We start from the raw sequence: 21,156 nt of genomic DNA on the forward strand, positions 1-21,156 counted from the left end.
TAGTCAAATCGGCACCGGGGACAGAGATTGTTATCGAATCATAATTGCAATGGTCTACTAATGCTTTTTCTCTCCACTACACAGAGACGGATGGCGGCGGTACGGTCAGAGACGTTCTCATGCGTAAAAGTGTCAGAGGCCCAGGACTGGAGAAAAGTAGTGTCGTTAGAGAAGCCATTAAATCCAGCATGCTTTGGGGAGGAGACCATTACAGGGTAAGAGCTCTCAACCTGTCAATCACATGTGAGAGGATGCAGGCAACTTTCTGACCAATTGGCCTCTCAACTCCTAAGAACAAAACTGCCGTTTGCCACATAGTGCCCTCCACAGAAATACAGTACCCCATGAAAGACATAGATGGAAACAATAATGCCTGTATCAGAGGTGCTAAGATTACTAGAATTAGATCAAATATCTAAAGGTATAGTTAACCAAAGATGAAAATTCTATCATCATTTACTCACATTGCATTTAATACATTTTATAATGTGACATTTTCAAGAAAGTGGATATACAGTTGGGAATAAAGTACAAAAAAAAAAAAAAAACCTAATTTGCAATCGGAGAAAAGTCTGAGAAAGTTACAACATTTTGATGAAAAATTTGATGAAACTTTTTTGTTGTTGCTGTTCACAGATGAATCATGCACAACAAGATCAGGGACATTTGAAGAATTGTATATAAAAATGATTTTTAAAAATGTAAACTGTTTAAGCAAAAAAGGATTCCCACACCTAGATTTTTGCCCACAATGAAGTGAACTAAAATTATTTGAGTTCGTTTATTTCATCCAAAATTAATTCAGTGTTACTTGCCATTACTTTGCAATTAAATGTGAAATTTACTAAATTTAAATTTCTGAGATAAATGTTTCGACACACATTTTGCTCTGCATGAAAACCTTAATAAGAAAAGAAACAAATGAAAATAAACAAAAACACAAAATAAGAATGTAATGTATATGTAAATGATACATTTTTTGCATTGTCTGGTCTATCGAATAAGCTGATTTTACATAGGTATCATCAAATTATTATGCACAAAAACACTGTAAGAAAGAATGATGCTCATTCCAGCCATATTTTTCAAGTGTTTAAAACATGAAAATATTCTTGCAATAGAGTACACAATTAGAGCTAATCAATCTCCCTCAATCTTTCTCTCTCTCTTCATCTGTCAACTGAGGACAGTTTTAAGGCTAATCTATCCCTGCAGATCCAGAGGGAGCTTCCAGACAGTGCGGCCCGAGCATCCGTCATGCAGCGGTTGAGGAGGAAATCAATAAAGAGAGAAGGAGAAACAGGGCCTATCTCCCACGGCCTGGCCTAGAGAGACCCTGGTGTCCAGGCCAAACTCCTGTCACGGACAGCTGCTGACTCACCAGCCTCTTGCAACCGTATATTACAACCTCCGATTGTCAACTCACACCAAACTGCAACCAAACCCACCCACTGCTGTCACATTACACTTATACTGTCTGTTCCCTTAAAATCAAGTTTACAGATTATTCAAAATCACAGAGGACTTTAAAAAAATATATCAGACGTCAGACATGTTCTTGGTCTGCGGTGCTTGATATTATCAAAGTTTTTATTCCTCTTTTTTATTTAGAGAATATATTATTGAACCTTGATTATCAGGCACTTTCCATGAATGTGTTACAGTATTATTATAAAATTAATATTAAACCACACACAAATTTGTAAGATATTTTTGTCTTTGAAAGAAGTGTCTCATGCCCATCAAAGCTGCATTTATTTTGATAAAAAATACAGTAAAAACAGTAATATTGTAAAATATTCTAGCAATTTAAAATAATATATTTTAAAATGTAATCTATTCATGGCAAAGCTGTACTTTAAGCAGCTATTACTCCAGTCTTCAGGTGTAGTTGTACTGCTTAATGTTTTTGTGGAAACAAAAAAACAACATTTATTTGAAATATACTTTTTTTTATTTTTTATTAACATTATAATTTCTGTTCTGTCACACATCCTTGCTGAATAAAAGTATTAATTTAATAGTTTATATAATAATACATATTTATAATATACAACATTAAATTAATACCTGCCAGCTAGATTTAAACAAATCAATTGGTTCTGGCCTGAATTATAATTAATCAAACAATGTCATGACATTCAGTTGAATTGATATTTATTTAATTGTAGTAAAATAATTTTAATTCAAATACTATTAATTTAATATTAAAATACATTCATATATATTTATACTTTTGATTTTTAGTTCTGTCCAATATTTTGCATTATTTTCTAAACCAATATACCTTGCTACTGATTATAGAAGAAAAGAAAAAAAGGGGAAACAAACTTTTATCAATAATTTAAAACACATTTGGACCCAAACTAGCAATTTACTTCTGAGTGATAACTACCTTCTTTCACAGAACATTTGTTTAATAAATAAATAAATTAATTAATTAATAGAGAGTTTCAGGCCCTATTTTTGTATACTTTTTTCCTGGAAAGTGCAGTTTGCTGATCTAAGTGTGTGAGAGAACATTCTGGAGAAGAGACCTGCCGCAGTCCGTGTTCAGCTTCAATGGCTCGCTCCTCCCTTTTGCAGCTTTTAGCTGCTACTATTAGCTTTCTCTCTCTTTTTCTCCATCTCTTTCTTGGTCTGTCTGCCTCCCCACTGGTGTCTGAGTGCCAGTCCGCCTGTACAACCACTGGGTAGAATAAGTATAACCTGTATATGCCGAGTGATACAAAAAGCCTGACGTGATAATATTTGTCATTGCTTACAGTGATTACCATGAGAAAAAGAAAGTCCAAACAAAAACACACTGCACAGGATAAAAAAAGAAATTGTGAACATCCAGTTCTGTTTGCTCACCTTGACCCTTTAACACATCCTTCTGGATTTAAAGAAGATATAAAACAGGATTTGTCACTAGGTCACAAAGCTCACCAGTTATTGTAAAGACCAGAGCAGATGTACAGATGGTCGTATCAAAAGTGTTATAAGAATGACGCAATGTTATGATTATGGTATATGGAGCAAGTGTGTGTGATGGTGCCTTATTGTGGGTGTGTGACGTGCCTAGCTAGGACAGGAGTGGGAGTGAAATCAGCAGGGAGTTCTGGACTCGGATCAGGTGCAAGAAGACAGGAATTCCAGATCGGACCATCTGCTGGTCTTTCTCAGAGTAAGCACACATATTGCAATCATAAGTTCTAAAAGACATTACGCTCACACTTAAGTCTTACAAAAGATACATTAAAGGGTTAGTTCACCAAAAATGAAAATTCTGTCATCATTTACTCACTCTCATGTCATTCCAAACCCTTTTGTTCATCTTCGAAACACAAATGAAGATATTTTAATGTAATCTGAGAGCTTTCTGTCCCTCCATTGACAGCCCATGCAACTACTACTTAGACGCTTCAAAAAGTTCATAAAGAGATCATAAAACGAATCCATATGAATCAAGCGGTTTAGTCCAATGTGGAGAACCAAAGAACCAATGAGGGCGTAACACATGAGAATGAACCTCTTTGGTTCTTGCAGAAGCTCAAACACGCTGCGTAACACACAAGAATGAACCTCATTGGTTCTTGCGGAAGCTCAAGCGCGCTGCGTAACACACAAGAATGAATCTCATTGGTTCTTGCAGAAGCTCAAACGTGCTGCGTAACACACAAGAATGAATCTCATTGGTTCTTGCAGAAGCTCAAACGCGCTGCATAACACAAGAATGAATCTCATTGGTTCTTGAGGAAGCTCAAACGTACTGCGTAACACACAAGAATGAATCTCATTGGTTCTCGCGGAAGCTCAAACGTGCTGCGTAACACAAGAATGAATCTCATTGGTTCTCGCGGAAGCTCAAACGTGCTGCGTAACACAAGAACGAATCTCATTGGTTCTTGCGGAAGCTCAAACGTGCTGCGTAACACGAGAATGAATCATTGGTTCTTGCGGAAGCTCAAACGTGCTGCGTAACACGAGAATGAATCTCATTGGTTCTTGCGGAAGCTCAAACGTGCTGCGTAACACGAGAATGAATCATTGGTTCTTGCGGAAGCTCAAACGTGCTGCGTAACATGAGAATGAATCTCATTGGTTCTCGCGGAAGCTCAAACACGCTGCGTAACACACAAGAATGAATCTCATTGGTTCTTGCGGATGCTCAAACGTGATGCGTAACACGAGAATGAACCTCATTGGTTCTCGCGGAAGCTCAAACGTGCTGCGTAACACGAGAATGAATTTCATTGGTTCTTGTGGAAGCTCAAATGTGATGCGTAACACATGAGAATGAATCTCATTGGTTCTTGCGGAAGCTCAAACCTGCTGCGTAACACACCAGAATGAATTTCATTGGTTCTTGCGGAAGCTCAAACGTGCTGCGTAACACACAATAATGAACCTCATTGGTTCTTGCGGAAGCTCAAATATGTGTTATGTAGAACATCTGAGCTTTGGCAAGAACCAATAAGGTTTGTACGGTTGAGCTTCTGTTCATGTTCGCTGATCAATTTTTATATGTGAATAAAAGCCTTTTGAAGTGTCAAAGCGGTAGTTGCATGGACTGTAATTGGAGATGAACAAAAGTCTTACAGGTTTGGAATGACATGAGGGTTAGTAATTGATGACAGTCTTTTTCATTTTTGGGTGAACTAACATTTTAATGCTTTCACCAGTTTATATACTCATTTATAGAGTATAAAGCATTAGAACACACTATCAGCATCAAAGACATCATAAAGCAGTTATACGCAACTTTCCTTTCAGTTCTGTTGGCATGAGATCTTTTCAAAGACACAGTTGTAGATTAAACTAACTTCCCCAAACCAGCAAAGCCTTTCCTCCTCAGAATGAGAGATGAGAAATGAAAAGATAACATACAATGTAGTCTGTTAAAGGCCATGTTCTATCAGCCCATCTGTCAGTGATGAGAGTATTATCTCCTCTCCTACCTCGTTTTAATGCAGCAAAGTGAAACTACATGCAGATCAGCTCTTGAAATGACAAGCATTTCTGCTCCCCATTCCATTGAAATTGTTATTCTGCTTTTGAAAAGCTTCGGGATACTGTTTAAGCATTTGCTTTCACAATCGAGGGAAAGCAATTTCATACCCAGCTAATTTAAATTTGCCAACTCTTTTTGATCTCTGGCATTAAATGTATTTCATTAATTTTTTTCTCACATTTTCAATTACAGGTATGACGCTCTAGGATTGAGGGGCCATCTGAAGAAGAAGATGAAGAAAACAAAGGTATTAAAGCTCTACCACTGTAACAGCAGTAAAGGTATTGATTGTGTATCAGTTATTTCAAATGTAGCCGCGCGGCAGGCGTGCTCATAATGGAAGCAACGCGACCGCGACGCACCGCATGCGCATCGCGGCCACGTTGCTTCCATTATGAGCGCGCCTGCCGCGCGGCTACATTTGAAATAACTGACTTGCACGCGGAAAAGACACAATATGTGAACGGCATCACAAGAACTTCTTAAAGCAAAGCATCGCAAGCATCTTTTGCTTTTCTGTGAGCACAGCTGTTGCTGTGGCACTGCGGTGAAAGAAAGCCACGACTTTTCTCACGAGACCAAGCAAGAGACTGACGCGAGAAATGTTTAAACCTGCTTGTAAGATTCGATGTGTGCGCAAAACACTTACTGAACTAGAGAGCTGATTGAGACACACCCTTAATATGCGGTGACAACCCGGCTACTCTCACTGCCACCTCCATGTTGCAGAGTAGGTCACGTCGGCAGCTCAACCAATAAGATTAGACTGCCGTCATATCGTAAAAGTATCGCCGTCACTCTACGATACATATCGTAACATTTTTGCATCGCGAAATATCTCACTGCGATATATCATTACACCCCTATTATGTACCAATTGGTATAATTTTCATCAACAGATGATATGATTGTCATTGTTTTCAAGGACATCAAAAATGTCCTATGCAAAAAACTGAAGTTGCATTTTTTGCACCATTGAAGATATTGTTGGCTTTAGGAGTAATGATGCCACTAATGATGCATCACACACTTTTATTAATCACAAGGATTCAATATGCACTGGAGGAAACGCAGATTCTTTCACATGAGTTCTTCTGTAGGATCTACATTCCCTAAAAATGTCACATTTTTTTCACTGTATACAATGCAGAGCTATAGTGACTTTTCCCTTTAAAAGGCTCTGTTCCTACCGCTGTAATTTGGTGTAATGGCACAGAGTGCCATTACAACAAAATCCTAATAGTGAAAAAAGGCAAAAGAAAAGCACATAAAAACTAGAACATGCACAGTATCAAAGGAAAAATATACTGTCATCTCAAGGGTAAGACGGGGGTGAGGCATGAGGGAAGCTAAAATACACCTCAAAATGAAATCCGACGAGCCAAAGAGGAGAGGAGAGATTCCTCCAATGAAACAGAAGACAGATAATCATCAGAAATGTCTGCACACACAAGAGAACTCGTTTGTTAGTCCACGCAACCAATGAAAAGCCCAGATGTCAGTGAATTTCACGTCACAAAGGAGAAGCAACAGATCATGATGAAACAGAAAGCAGGAAAATGCTGGCTGCCATTTTCAACACAATGAACAGCTCATGATGGCTGTCTTTTAAATCAATAATAAAAAAAAACAACTAAAATTAATGGTAAAAAATGTGCATTAACAGACTGATTCAAAAGTATTCATAATATAGCGCTGTGTTCTTAAAACATACAGCCATAAATCGAACACTAACTCTATTTGTGAGCAGTGGATTGTGAGTTATGCAGAAAGGCAGCATTATTCATAGGAGTGCTCATATACGCCTGTTCTTTGGGTGAGTATGCATTCTTACCCGAGGCATGACAGCCAGCCCCACGAGCATTTCATTTACTTTCAACATAATACAGTGTTATTGGCCATTATCTCTGCTGTCAGCTGCTGTGCTGATATTTAATGAAGGGGCATCTATGTCTGGGTGCCATTTTTCAGCTGCCTTGGTGTTGCCGTGGAGACATGCCGGTGGAGGGCAGTGGGGCTTGGCCCATCATTTTCCACTTGAACCAGATAAGACAGGCATTTAGTGCCAGAGCCCAAATTTAATATTTATTTTCCAACCCCCTTCATTTGCATTTCACGGTTTTCAAATGTTACACCAAGACCTGTTAGTAGGATTACTGTTTTATAACATACAATTGAAAGGTTATATTGGAGATGGATAGAGGAAAGATATTGTGCACTACACAAATAGACAATTCCACTGCGGTATACAATTGCGGGCCAGCATAACTGTACACATTATTGTTAACAACCGAGTGCACTTAGTGAGGTCAAATAAAGCCACTTGATTTCCATGTGCATTTGCATTTATATTTCGAATGCAAATGCTGTATTATCACAGTAAACAACCACAACAAAGTGCATATATCATTTAAATGGGAAGTACTTTGACAGGTAGGAGTACACATTGAATGCCAAGTTTTCAAAAAAGGAAAAGCCAAAAAACAATACAAGAAATCTGTGAAAACCACAAATATGTTGCATTTTTTGCTTGGTTCATTAAATTAATTTAATATCCACAAATATAACTGTAACGAAGCGGGACTCAGGCAGAGATCCATGTGCAAGCTTTTATTCAAAGTGAGCATAGTCGTACAGGCTGGGTCGATCAGGGGCAAACAGGAACAGCAAGGAACAGGCAGAATCGTAGTCAGGGTACAGGCAGTAGATCGAGGCAGGCGGATATCATACACAGAACGGTATACCAGGCAAGGGTCAGGACAGGCAGCAACGGGTCAAGAAACAGGAACAGGCAGCAACGGTAACAGACAGGCAGACAGGCAGACAGGAATATAAACGCTCGGGAGATGATACACTGGGTAATCAAGACTTCGCGGTGAGGTGGTGTGTGTGTGAGTCCTTTATAGTCCAGGTAATGTGTGGCAGCTGGGTGTGGTGATTAGTGTGGAGTGATTGTGAAGTGAGTGCAGGTGAAGAGCAATGGAGGATCATGGGAAATGTAGTCCGGGATGTGACAGGAACAGACGTGATCGTGACAATAACAGAGTACAAATACAAGCCCTCTAGAGTAGAGGTGAGAATAATAGCACAAAACATTTGCAATGCAGTTGTAGATAATGAGGAATTGCTTTGATTTTTTTTTTTTATCATATCATAATTTCCCTGGCAATATAAACTAGGGCTGTCAAAATGGCTGAAAAACTAAAGTCCAATTTGATACTTAAATATTAGTAATATTTGAATTATATTCAAATTTGAAAGTTTTTAATATGCTTTAAGACAAACCATGTGCAAATTCATAAATCAACACCATTGCAGAGTATTTTCTCTGCAGTGATTTAAAGACAATTTCAAAAACATGGTTTGAAATCACTGGTGTTTCTTATGTCACAAACTACCTTGTAACCAATCACGTCAACTTGCCAGCAAGCTTTAGCATATCATTTAACAATGACTGCTCTGAAGCAAGGGAGTCGTGTAACATTAGTAACACATTATTAGCTGTTTGATAACGTAGTAAGACAAAAGGCTAATCATATTAATGCAGCGTTTACCTTAGTAAGTTGACCAAGTGGATCTCTGAGCTTGTGCAAGTAACTGGAGGCGGGACTAATTAGCATATTCATAGTTCCGTGTATACTAAATGAGGCAAGGGTGTAACGTTACATTCAAGCTATTTTAAGGCATTAAGTTTTTTTTTTTTTTTTTTTACAAGAAAAAAAAAAGTTTAAATATGTAATTTTGGTGTTCAAAGATTAGTTTTAAGGGATAAAATTATTGACTACAAGGGGAACTTTAAAATTTGAACTTCTTTTAACTTGACATGGCTTTCTAAACATGCGGTACAATGTTCAAAGATGTCCGTCTAGCACACAATGGAAAAGCAGCACAGAAAATGCATTCTGTGTGAATGGCTTGGTTGCAGTTTTGACATAACCTAGATATTATCAGCATTAAGCTTCATAATTCTGCAATGATTTGAATGATCAAGGCAGCAGCGCCACATCTAGTGAGTTCAACTGGATAGGCTAAAAAAAAACGTTAAAATACTACAACAACAACAACAACAACATCAACATCATATCTCCTGCGCCACTGATAAGGCTGCCTGACGCACACCTAACATTCAAATGCACCGTTTTTGCATTTGAATATAGATTTTTATTTTAAATAAGTCCAAATTTAAATTTTAATCTAATATAAACTGTGATACAGTTATTGAAAATCAGTTTGGACAGCTGGACAACTGGACAAAACACACAAAATTGACCTGGAAAGATAATATAACCCTGGCCCAAAGCTACGGAGCCCTGCACATGACATGCAGGGAAAAGTAAATCATGCACAAACTAAGTAGTTTCCTCGATTTACTAAATTTTGTGCACGATTTATAAAGAAATTAGTTTGTTAGCAATCAACATTATACAGCTAGCTATGTGAATGTGACTATCAACTGCTAAATAGGTTTGCTACCACCACACTAAAGCAGGTTCACATTAATTATGTACAGTGGGAGCATGTGCTTGGCCAAGAATTTGCTTCAGAGTACTTCCGTGCGTTTCCTATGTTCTAACTTTAAGACTACAGACACAAAAGGACAAACAGGACACACTTTGTCTCCTACAAGCAGACAACACTACAAAAACACATTAGCTCTACTCGACAAACATAAACAGTATGACCTTTACCCTCCACAGGGATATATTCATGACTCGTACCTGTCAATAAACTCACAGCCCAAGAAACACCATTAAACACAAAGTAATAGCCCGTTTACTTCCAAAGAGAAAGAGCAGGTGACACTAATAAAGGATATTGATCACCAAGGGCATCTATTCCCTTGATATCCCTCCATTCATCTGTACATCCATTCATCTGCGTGTGAAAAAGGAACGGCTGAATCTTAATCTCTGCGTTTCATGCCTCGCGTTGCATGCTTGGGAATCAATGAAAGGTCATAAAAAATATGAAGATTCTACTGAATCAAGCTTGACATATTATTGGTCATGAATGATTAGTGATTATAGAGACTTAAAGGCCGTGTATGTGAGCGCACACGATTCATAAGTGTTAAAGACAGCTGTCTTCTAGGCTTTCCATAATTCCTCATAAAGCCTGTACCATAATCCACCAGTTAGAGAAAATAATTGACGCTTTGACATGAGAGATCGCACAAGCTGAGATTAATCAAAATGTTAAACTAATTTACGGAAGGATTCAGAGTGTTTGTGATAAATTACACATATTAAAGTCAATGTGTTTTCTTCGTTTAGGTAAGTGAATGGGATTGGACAGGCAAAAAATTGTTGTGCAAGAACAATTAACAGGGCTGAGTAAAGGTCATTTCACTGACAGACCAATGCTTCATGTAACACTTCTCTTTGTCAATTGTAAGTCATACAGTATTCTCAAATAAATATTGCCCCAGTCAGCAAACAGACCTACAGTCATTTCATGCATCAAACGAAAACACACAAAAACTTGCTTCTTCTATGTGTGGGACACTACGCTGTGATTGGTTGTCCACTTATAAGCTGCTGTACCCAGCGGCAAAAACAAAGAGCTGTCGTCCTTTAAAGGGCTCTTCCCGAATTTCTTCCCGAGAGCAGAAGAATACAAATCAAGGCTTCAGAATAGTAAACACATGCCTTTGCCTCTATTTGTTCTGCCTACATTACACTGCTCTGTACATTGCAAACAGAAAGCAATGAGACACAAAAACAAGGAAGTAACAAAGTTTAGAGTGTAATGCACTTCTGGGACGAGGATGAAAAACAGACATGATTTTTTTCTGTATTTGAAATACAGAATGGATGTGAATGAACAAAGATATATATAGAAAAATTCTGCATTGTAGGTTAGCATTCGCACACTGGCTCTTCAGAAAACCTCAAAGTGGAAACTGCTGCTTTAGTTCATCAGCCTGTTTGAACAGCCTAGATCTCATTCCCCAGGGAGTGGGCCACTATTACACCCTGTGGCATTGGGAAATGTGTTTCCTCATTTAAGAAACATTAATTGTAATGACAATGACGGGCAATTTATATGCTTGTCAACATCAATCCTAATATTAGTCTACAAAGAGTACCAAAAAAATAAACTATACACGTAAAATATTCACTGCTATTAACGGTTTTGTGAATACAAATACATATGTATATATTTATGTATGTATGGGGAAAAAAATACCACTAATATTAGTAATTAGTAAAAACACTAAACTATTATCATGCAATCAATTATTAGAAATGTTAAAGACATACATAAATTACACACAATTTTATTTTTAGCTTTAAATTTTATTAATTATATTTGTTAAGACAAATTAGCTATAGACTTATCTTGAAATCATGCTTCAGAGATTTACAAGGAACCTGTTTCTCATTGCATTAATGACACTTTAATGAATTTGCAGATTAAATGTAGATTGTAGATATGACTGTGAGCATGTTCAATAAACTGTAAGAGACAGAGAGACAGATGCGTCTGACAGATCCGCTGCTGGGGTCTTCCTCACAGGAACTGGCACCAGGCCAGCAGCAGTAAGCAAGCCCCTCGGCAAACCAGTGTCAAACACAATGACCCTGGAAAGACTCTCAAAAGTCCATATTATCCATAAGGGACCTGACTCAAGAGAGGAGAGAGGAAGTCCTATTTCTCATATACCCCCCCTTCTATAGCCTGTCTGTATAGCCCCCCCTATGCCCCAACACCCCCCCTGGGCTAAGTGTTCTTAACCCGTTCTCTCATGGGTACCAGACAGAAGGAGTCCCCAGGCGGCCCGTAATCACCTCCTTTCAGAATGTCTCCCCCTCCCCGCTGTCTCTCTCTCTCTCGCTCTCTGCAGTAGCCTAGTGCCTGAAATTCCTCAGACTGCATTGTCTAAATGTGTCCTAAATTCCCGCTGACGTATTTCTTGTTTAGGCTGGTAAAACTGTGAAAAAAGAACTGAAATAAAAAAATATTTATATATATATATATATATATATATATATATATATATATATATATATATATATATATATATATATATGTGTCAGAAAAAAATAATCTTAATTATGTCAGATAACACTTAATAAACATGGTCAGGTCAAAATGTCTGAATAATTTTTGGTTCCAAATTTTTATCAATTTTACTGGTAGTCCACTGTATGAAGAATTTTTGGGTATAATTTGTCACAGTTTACTTTATTTTGCTATCCTCACTTACATAAATGAACTATAGTGTCCTGCACCCGCTAGTAAATACAGTATATATCAAAAATGTCTGAATAATTTTTGGTTTGACTGTATATATATATTTTAAATTATAGATAATTACAAATAAATAAACATACAAACAATATATCGTCACTTTACATATAGGGTGCACGCTATATCGTTTTAGCATCAATATCGCGATAGTCACAATGCAGGATGTGCGATGTCAAGTATAGGGAACGTAGTTAATACTGTGATCCGTACGGACCAGGCACCATGGTTGGAAACGCATGTGATTCTTGGATTGCAATGATTAATATAGTATCATAGAGTGAAAGTTCAAACGTTCAAGCAATTTAAACCATTTGTGCTAAGAAAAAATGCAAACGAGAACTCAATTCAGAACCTGTGTGCTGTTTTCTGTGCGCACAGGCAGCATGCGAACACCAAAGTCCGTTCTCTTTTTCTCGTCTATTTGTGCTTGACATTGCGGAGACATACAAGCAAAATTATGTCAAAATGCCTGTCTCGGCAAGTATCCTTGTAAACATGGACCTCGCTTATGGCTTATGTGAACGTAAACAATTGAGAAAGAAAACGGATGCATATCATTATAATGGATCCGTGCATTAGCTCTTAAAGTGGCAGCTTTATACCCGCTGCTGTCTGTGTCAGTAATGCTAATCTAACAACAAAAAGCGATGAAAATCACTTTTGAAGCTTTAACAAAGATTAATTACATTTCATTTATACAGTGAAGACTATGCAGTGTTATTTTACATTTGATTGATCCATACCTAAATATAGGCTATAAAGCAATTTATTTCATTTGTATTTTTGTTCTATTGTATTTATCTATGCTTGTAATTTGTTATTATTATTTTCTATGCAGATTCACTCCCCTGCAAAATCACCTCGATCATTCTAGAAGGATTAATTCTATCCAAATAGAGCTATTTTAATATAATAGAGATATTTTTTCCAATATCATGCAGCCCTAATATACATGCTTTATATATAGTATATATATTTTAATACGTAGCACCAAATTAAAGAATAATTCATTAATGAACATATAATTTTCCTAAATAGAAAATGTACTATATCTAATGCAAAATGTAATCTTATATGGAAAAAAGATGCAGGGGTGGGGGTAGAGTTTGAGACTGCTGCTCAGTGAAGGGGAATGATGGGAGAATGCAGGCATAAACCGAATGATATTATTCTATGACCTGAGTCTAAATCATTCTTTTCCTTCAGTCTAGGCCAACGGCTACCAAACAAAGGATGACTACCACCACCAGATCCCTTACGGCCAGGTTAAAGCTGATGGATAAACCCAGAGAGCTAGGTGAGGTATACCAAGCGGTGCGTGGTTGCCGTGTGGGCTGTTCTGGATTGGCTCTGTGTGGAGATGGGCAGGGCGAGTAAGAGGAAGCCACTCATGTGTGAAGCTCCACACGCCGGCTTGATTGCCTGCTTTTGCGCATGTAGTTTTTCAAAGAAAAGATTGACAGTGTCGTTTCTGGCCTTCCCCCTTCCTCTACCGCTCAGTGCACCTGAATAGAAAACGTCTTTTTTTTATTCTGTAGAGTCCAGGCCACGACAGGCTGTTTAGAGGTTTGTTTATACCTCAGTTTATATTATCAAAAAAGGAAAAAGTCATTTACTAAAATGTATCATGGTTTCCACAAAAATATTAAGCAGCACAAATGTTTTCAGTATTGTTAATAATAAAAAAATGTTTCTTGAGCACCAAATCAGCATATTAGAATGATTACTGAAGGATCACGTGACTTTTGATTTTTTTTTTTTTTTTTTAAATTATTTTTAATCAAATAAATGCAGCCTTGGTCAGCATAAGAGACGTCTTTCAAAAACATAAAAAAACCTTTCTGACCCCAAACTTCTGAATCATGCGTTATTTGATCACCTTTAATTTCCCTAATCAATATTTTCCACCATTTTTGTCAACTGAAAAATTATGGTTGCATGGTATATCAGCAGTAAAAAGTGCCGCAGTATCAAACATTTACCATGGTACAATCTCACAATATTATTCTTGTAAAATTAAATAAGGCATTTACGCTGACTAAAGTGGTCTAGGTGAGTGTCTGTTGGGGCTTGTTTGTTCTCTTTACTGTTCAAATAATTTCAGCTTTTCTCTGTTTCATCATTAGCATCTACTTTGAGGTTGAAAGGTGAAGGAATCAATATGAAAATACATGACATACCTGCACAAATGCGTACAGGCTAAAAATTATTTAAAATTATTTAATATAAATAGCATTTTTTTTGTGTGTGTGTGCGTGTGTGTGTAATAATCTATCATCATTTAGGTATCCGTTTTTATGTGGCAGGCAGTAGTCAGAACTAGACCAGACTGGATTGTGCAGGTCTGGTCAGAGGTGTTCTCCGACTTAATTACTTCTGAAGCCTGATTTACATAACACTCACTTTAGAGCACGAAGACCGCAGAGAGACAGGAACTGGCAGCCATGTTTGCTCAGTGCTCCGACTGACAGCAGGGCCGGCCTGTAGCAGCTACGGTGGGATGAAATGAAAGGATTGTTTATCTGCTCAGAGTATCTGTGGAGAGCAAGCAGGGCTTTTCTGCTGACCTTTTCCAGTCGAAGACTGTACAAGTCATTCATCATCAGATAGCAGAAAACATTGCTTGCTTAGTATTGGGGTGAACATTTACACTGATTTACATTTACAGACAATTTAAAAAAAAGTTCACTGTGTTCTTGTGTTTTAATTTAAATTTAATTTAATTTAAAAAGGTGACGATACCAGCATTTCCCCCTAGAATTTTGAGCGCTGTTGGGCGGATTCGTAAACACCTCTGATTGGCCATTGTGTTCACACGCTCAACGGATACAGTATGTCTGTGATTGGCTATAATGGTCAACACTTCAAAAACATGTTGTAAATAGACACTTCACCGATTCATCTAACAGCCGATATATTAGGGATCCGTTGATAGATGCCTGCTTTTAAATGCTTCCGTGTGTATCTGTGTAAGCGCTCGGTGAAGAGTGTCAAAGATTACAATATGTTTTTATGACATTTACAACATGTTTTTGAAGCCACCTCTCATATATAATGCACAATACTGCATTGATTTCTCATGTGAGTCTTCTTGCACTTGAACACACAAATAAACACAAAATTATGTCAAAATGTCTTCGTAAACACAGTCGGTTTTGTCTTAAGTGACAGATTGCTGTGGCCGCCTCAGCTACAGCATGGGTCAAGCAGATGTGAACAAATCATCTCCTCTTTATACATCACAAAATAAAAATGGGTGAACAACAGGTATGTTGAAAGATACATTACGACTTGGTAAAAAGAATCATGTCTCATGTAATCGCTCAATCATTGTTTCAACCGGGGGAAAGACTTTGTTTGTTAATTCACACAAAAGTCAAAATTTGGTCATTATTTGCTCATCGTCATGTTGTTCCAAACCCATAAGACTTTCGTTCATTTTCATCTTCTAATCCAGTGGTTCCCCAACCTTTTTTAGGCCAAGGCCCACCTCCTCTCTGAATCAACACAGCATGGCCCACCGCCCCCACCTATTTTTTTTTAAATCACAAAAACATTTGTATTTTTAGTGTTATTACTTTTCAACCCCATGTTATTAGTTCTTTAAAGAAGAAACTCAAGATAGATTTAAACCTTTAGTTATTTTTGCAAACATACTTTGCAGACATTCTTTACAACTTAAAAGTACTTACTTTGCTCAGTAATACAGTAACTTAAATAAGCACAAGTCAACCTGCCGTACCAAACAAGACCACAGGGAGATACCAAAGGACTGAATTTAAAAACTTTGCAGATCCATTCAAAATTATTGATATATAACACATATAACACCACTGATCCTCTCAAACTTCTCCAAAACACGCTTGTTCAGCGAGCATCCGTTATAAAACACTCACAGTACATTGATTTGGACAACTATGTGGATATATTGAACTGTGTTCATGCAGAAATTACGATGTTATAGTGATCAGTGAGTCGAGAGCGCACATATGCACGGTTTGTTTGCACATCAATAATTGCAGACTCATGCACTCGTAAACGTACGACTGCTGTATGTCACTGTAATCGTCTTTACCTTCATTACTATCGTCATCCATCAAAACCTTTTTAGCGACACTGAGAGAGTTTGTGTTTTCAGCCAACGTTCAGTCTGTATTTCACAGCAGCACGATGAGAAACGACCTGGGCTGAACCGAAACAATCACAGAATACGTTTGAGAGAGGTGGTACCTTGTTTTAAATGTATTTTTTATTCATTTAATATTAATGTATTAAATGTAACATATTAATAATTAAATTAAGGAATTATAGTAATATATTTAAATTAATTTTAATTTATCTCACAGGCCCACCTGGAGGATCACTGCGGCCCCCTAGTGGGCCGCGGACCACAGGTTGGGAACCACTGTTCTAATCCAAGTGATTCCATTGGTTAACCTCAATTTTGAGAAATATTATTGCAAATTATAATAACTATCCCTGTGATGCAGAACTAAATTTTCAGCATCATTACTCCAGTCTTCAGTGTCACATGATCCTTCAGAAATCATTCTAATATGCTGATCTGCTGCTCAAGAAACTTTATCAATGTTGAAAACAGTTAATATTTGCTTAATATTTTTGTAAAAACTGTGTCGTTTTTTTTAGGATTCTCTGATGAATAGAAAGTTCAAAAGAACAGCATTTGTTTGAAATAGAGGTCTTCACTGTCACTTTTAATCAATTTTTAATCCAATTTAATCAAAACAGTGCATCTTTGCTGGATTAAAGCATAAATTATAGCATAAAGAAACGTATTGGCCCCAAACTTTTGAACGGTAGTGAAATCAAATGTGGTAACCTGCATAGCTATAATGTGCCAAATTTATATATGCTAAAGCTAAGGTAGAAGGTAAGACGTGGCGCTGAGTAAACTATGGAAGAAATTACATTTTGGGTGATCTACATTTTTAAAATTATACTAAGTAGTCTAAAAATACCATCACAGGTAAGCATTATATTAATACAAATTAATAGCATTATATTAATAGACTGTCTAGAAATGTCTGGTGTATATGTGCTTTGCAGAATAAAATAATTTAATAATTCATCAAGAAGACCCAAGCGAGTGCATTTTTTTTAAAATTTGAAAGTATTGCTAATTTCACCAATCTACGCACCCAAAAAAACAAAAACAAACAAACAAACAAACAAAAAAATGGTTGAGCACAGTGATTTTTCTTCTTTTTTGAGCATTATAATAATACAAATGAAAAAAAAAAAAAAAAGAGAACATCAGAATATCAGGTCAGAGACAAAAACATGATTTGGTTTATGCTACACTCAATGACCTTGAGCTTTCACATTCAATCCGCATTATCAAAGGGATGAAATGTCCAAATTCTTCAATATTTAGATGAAGAAAATCTTGTAGCTGCAGAGTTCATCAGAAGCCTCAAAAGAAGAGAGAAAATCAGAGGAGGAGGATTGGAATCTCCCAGCGGAGCTGCAGTCAAAGTTGCAGCGAAGTGCAGACGCAGCCCTTTTGTTTATCTGAGTCTTTTCAGCTGTCACAGACACAAAGGGACAGCTTCAGCGGCAAAGTGACTGTCAGAAATCGAGTGAAACAAAAGGAGGGATGTGTTTCTCTCTCCTATTCTCTCACTCCAAACCATTCCCAGCTTAGTTTTCTCATAGCCTTATCTCACATTGCTAACAGTCACTGCATTCAACAAGGTGTTTCTTTGCAAAACAAAACCAAATCTATATTTTGTTATTTCACAATTTCAAGCTTTGTGAAAAATAATCTGAATGAAAAGAAAAGAAAAAGGCTTCTTTAATACAGAAAATGTGTAAAACACATAAGGAGCATTTTCCATTGCGATGATGTCCTTCAAGAGTCACATATACCACCGCCCCGCTTTTCTAAATGAGACAGCGGCGAGACTGTATTTGTCAAGCAATCCATAGCTTTTATCAACCGTGGTGCTGTTTTTGCTGAGCGCAAACCTAAAATGTAACTCTCAAGGGCAACTTTGGAATGATAATAGGCTTTTTGCAAAAAAGCTTCACTTTCAAAAAAGCTTCAGGTTCGTTTTCATTTTCAAGGTACTGTAATCTGAGCTTTCAAAAGTCATTGCTGTTTTCCCTGAACAAACTCAATGAGTTAAAGTCCTGCGAGGCACAAGCGGCGGAAAAATCAAATATTAGCTAATCAACAAAACTTGCTACACAAACGGCTATGATTCCACTCATTAGCCCCACAAGGCATCGCTCTCTCTTCTCCTCCTTCCGTTTCCTCGCATCAAAGACAATCTCCTGGAGAAAGCAGTCAACGGCAGAAAGAACACAAGACGTTTAGTGTAATGTGTTTTTGAAATCTCCCTTTAATATGTTAATCTCTAACGTGCGTGTTCTGTGTAGTGTACTATAGTGCCAGAAAAAAAAAGAAAGAAATGAAAATAACTGAATGCATTAAGGGCAAAGACAGAGGCTGTGAACCATAACTATACAAATACAATGGCAGATACATTTCCATTCTCATTAAGAGTAACATCCAATGTAGCACATGCAGACAACAAAACCTCCCAACTCACATAAACACAGACACACACATTTATTCATTCATTCACAGTAATAGCACAACATTTTGGGTGAATGTTCTGACCAAATGTGTTTCATTTACTTTATTATGGAAGCTTGTTTCTGCCATGAAATAGAAACTAAAATAAAGGTAATTGCAACTTTCTGACAAAATTCTGACATTTTTCTCACAATTGCGAGTTTATATCTCACAATTCTGACTATTCTGCATGATATAAAGTCAGAATTGCAAGTTTATATCATGCAATTCTGACTTTATGGGCCCTATTTTAACGATCTAAACGCAAAGTGTAAAGCGCACGACGCAAAGTGTAAAGCGCACGGCGCAGGTGCACTCAGGGCGTGTCCAAATCCACTTTTGCTATTTTAACGACGGAAAAACGGTCCGTGCGCCGGGGCGCATTTTTGAAATGGGTTGTCCCTATTCTCTTAATGAGTAATGGGCGTAACGTTCAATAAACCAATCAGAGTGTCATCTCCCATTCCCTTTAAGAGCGAGATGCGCTCGCGCCATGGCAGATTGCTATTTACATGGCGGAATTTGTTGGCGATGAGTCAGTTAATATATATGTGTGTGTATTGGCACGATTGTTCAATTAATTAGCCAATTTCGTTCATCATTATAAGTAGTAATAGGCTGAATTGAAAATAGGTAGCCTAATTCTAATACACGCAATGACTATTCATCATTACATTTTTATATTTATGTAGCCTACACAATAATATTTTTTTACACTGTAATCCTTTTGTTTTTAATATTTGGCATGTTTGTGTGATGCGCATCCCTGTGTGTAATAAGCAAAGTCAACACGCACTGTGGACGCACTCAGAGGCGCAGTTTCTACCAACGCGCTCTAACAAAAAAATATTGCGCATGTTTGGCATTAGACTTTAGACTTTAGACCAGGTTTGAGTTGGTCTATGGCGCAGTCTATTTTCAGCTCCTTAAAATAGCAATGCGCCGGCAATGCGCCTGAACACACCATGGGCGCACTAACTGGCGCAAATGCATTTACTCATTTAAGGACGTGGCGCTGAACGGGAAAACGCGAATGGCGCCGGACGCAAACTAGCAAACACACTTGCGCTGCGCCTTGCGTCGCATTGCACCGGGTGTATTATAGGGCCCTATAACTCGCAATTCTGACTTTATATCATGCAATTTTGACTTTATAACTCGCAATTCTGACTTTATAACATGCAATTCTGACTTTATATCTCATAATTCTGACTTTATATCACACAATTTTGACTTTATAACACGCAATTCTGACTTTATATCTCATAATTCTGATTTTATATCACGCAATTCTGACTTTATATCATGCAATTTTGACTTTATAACTCGCAATTCTGACTTTATAACATGCAATTCTGACTTTATATCTCATAATTCTGACTTTATATCACACAATTTTGACTTTATAACACGCAATTCTGACTTTATATCTCATAATTCTGATTTTATATCACGCAATTCTGACTTTATATCATGCAATTTTGACTTTATAACTCGCAATTCTGACTTTATATCTCTCAATTCTGACTTTATATCTCACAATTCTGACTTTATAACTCACAATTCTGACTTTATAACTCACAATTCTGACTTTATATCACGCAATTCTGACTTTATAACTCGCAATTCTGACTTTATATCACGCAATTCTGACTTTATAACTCGCAATTCTGACTTTATATCACACAATTTTGACTTTATAACTCGCAATTCTGACTTTATATCTCGTAATTCTAACTTTATATCACGCAATTCTGACTTTATATATTTTTTATTTTTTTTGGGTGAATGTGGGACGTTTTTATGACGTTGCTTTGTAGACGAATCACCGCGGTTCTCGATTTGACATATGCGCTCCGTTTTGTTTTAAAATAACGTCCCACCGACGCTACGCCTAAACCTACCCGATGGCGTTAACAAAAGCAAACGTGATGTAAGAAACGTCCGCGATCGTGTACCGTTTTTCAGCTCGCTTAGATCTCTTTTTTTTTTGCCCCAGTCAGTCGCCTTTCATGGGATTCGTACCCAGGCTGGGGAGTCGAGTCCTCGTCATAAGTCCAACTCCGTATCAGCTGAGCTACCGAGCAAGCTTGGTTGCAGCCAATAAAAGCGAAACGCGTAGAGCTGGAAAGTCCACAGTACATTCGTTTACAAATCGGGCACTCCGGTAAGAAGCGTTTTGAAGTCGTGACATGATATTGCGCGAGGAGATGTCAAAACGAGGCTTTACGAATCCATAATCTGACCCCGGCCGTCGTTGAAACTGTGTGTGAAAACGAGCCAAAGCGCTCATTGACGTTTTACC

At 37.4% G+C, this 21,156-nt stretch overlaps 1 protein-coding gene across 1 annotated transcript in view; it reads right to left on the reverse strand.

Annotated features, from left to right (window-relative positions):
- The window catches only part of nrxn3a (neurexin 3a), a 376,344-nt gene that overhangs the window by 308,241 nt on the left and 46,947 nt on the right, over positions 1–21,156 (reverse strand).

The sequence above is a fragment of the Megalobrama amblycephala genome, linkage group LG5 (assembly GCF_018812025.1).
Source record: "Megalobrama amblycephala isolate DHTTF-2021 linkage group LG5, ASM1881202v1, whole genome shotgun sequence".
In the NCBI taxonomy this organism is placed as follows: Eukaryota; Metazoa; Chordata; class Actinopteri; order Cypriniformes; family Xenocyprididae; genus Megalobrama; species Megalobrama amblycephala.